At 43.7% G+C, this 1,677-nt stretch overlaps 1 protein-coding gene across 4 annotated transcripts in view; it reads left to right on the top strand.

Annotated features, from left to right (window-relative positions):
* Positions 1-815: 815 nt before the first annotated feature.
* Positions 816-1,677, top strand: part of LOC108729624 (N(4)-(Beta-N-acetylglucosaminyl)-L-asparaginase) — a 5,104-nt gene continuing 4,242 nt past the window's right edge. Inside the window, exon 1 of one of the 4 annotated variants that reach the window (XM_018458806.1) lies at positions 816-1,331. The gene's annotated coding sequence lies outside the window, so the exon portion shown is untranslated. Of the gene's footprint in view, positions 1,410-1,677 lie in introns of all 4 variants that reach the window. The other 3 variants (XM_018458805.1, XM_018458807.1, XM_018458804.1) reach the window with 3 other exon arrangements.

Below are 1,677 nucleotides of genomic sequence, written 5' to 3'. Positions count from 1 at the left end.
CGCCGCCCCGAACCAAAAAGAAAATAACATATCCTACCCGCTTGGGGCCTAACCGCGTGGAAGTTACAGCTGAAACAGTGTCCGCTTGGAATATTCTTAACCCATGAAGACAGTGGGGTGTGAGAACAGTCTTTTTAGAGGCAGTAAAAATTTGGAATTCGGGGCGTGAATATTCCAAATGGGTTTTTACTGCCTCTAAAAAGACTGTTCTCACACCCCACTGTCTTCATGGGTTAAGAATATTCCAAGCGGACACTGTCTCAGCTGTAACTTCCACGCAGTTAGGCCCCAAGCGGGTAGGATATGTTATTTTTGTTTTGTTCGGGGCGGCTTTGCCGCCCTGAACCCAAGCATTACTGTCTACACACTCCACTATCCACATGGGTGATTTATTTGGAATAGAACTATGTATAATAGAAACATTGCACAAGTAACTAATTCATTTTTTAATTTGATTTTAAATTTCGTGCACTATTGGACCCAAGAATCGCTAAACGCATGCGCATTAAGTCACAGAGCATGAAAAGGCATACTCATAGCGCTTATATCGAGTCGGTATGACAGATTTCCTAACCTGAACGGTCGTGAACTTTAACGCTAAATATCTCGGTTCGCGGGGCAGAGCGACGCTTATTTCTGCCAGATTCGTTCGTTTCATGCAAAAACGCATCGAATGAGCCTAATTTCATTAAAATCGGTGAGGTCGGCCGTCATCTCCGTAATTACCTTTTTTTGACACCCTGTATATGATCAGACACGTGTGCATTGGTGCAATGTTTACATGGTTCTCTTCCTCTTCTTCTGCAATTATTAGCCCTGATCCTCATCGTCGAGGTAAACTTGTCGCTTCTCGGATCTTCTTCTTTTTTCTTCGGAATTGGATGAATCGTAGAATCGGAATGCAATGCACCGACCACTTCGAACCGGGCAGGTAGAATAAAAAGATGATACAATTAAAATGGAAATGGCTAGGCGTCCCCTCAGACACTGGACGCCTGCGACTACGACGTTTCTATGCCGCACGGATGCACGTCCAGACGAATGAAGAGACTGTCAGTATTGTAATGCAATTGCACAGTTGAAGCCGGCCAGGCGGCCACCACGCTTTTCAAAAATATAATCGAGGTGACGTAACATCCGAGACGAGAGGAGACACGTCCGACCCCCTCGAGTAGTCTCACGAGACTCATGTTTACATGGTTAATGCACCTGTTAAAGAAACGTCGACAATGGGTGCGTTCCACATAACGCTCGTAACGCTCAGATCGCTCTTCGTGCTATTCCACTTATCGTCCACGACGCCAGCGGACGCTATAAGTGAACAACTTCAGGTGATAAAAATGAACGCTCACAACGCCCGCACTAAGGAGGTGGGTCGGCGTGAGCGTTGACGTCACTAGTCATCATGGGTGCGTTTCATTTAACGCTCGCAACTCGCTTTAACGCTCACACTCAATGCCGAATATTACAATGGCAGAGATTACAATTGTATCCGTTGTACAGATATTGAAGAATTATTCTCCCCCCCCCTCCCCCAGTGAAAGTAGCTGTAGTTCTGATGAAGAATATGAGATTCTCTTACAAAAAAAAAAAGAAACGTCTCCATACTTATTTTATTTTATTTTATTTCTCCATACTTTATTTTTTATACTTTTATTTATTTTTATTTATTTATTT

Source organism: Mycetomoellerius zeteki, unplaced genomic scaffold, assembly GCF_001594055.1.
Source record: "Mycetomoellerius zeteki isolate Tzet28-1 unplaced genomic scaffold, Tzet1.0 scaffold78, whole genome shotgun sequence".
NCBI classification, from domain to species: domain Eukaryota; kingdom Metazoa; phylum Arthropoda; class Insecta; order Hymenoptera; family Formicidae; genus Mycetomoellerius; species Mycetomoellerius zeteki.
Note: the sequence above shows the minus strand (reverse complement) of the source record. Positions and strands in the feature narration are given on the sequence as shown.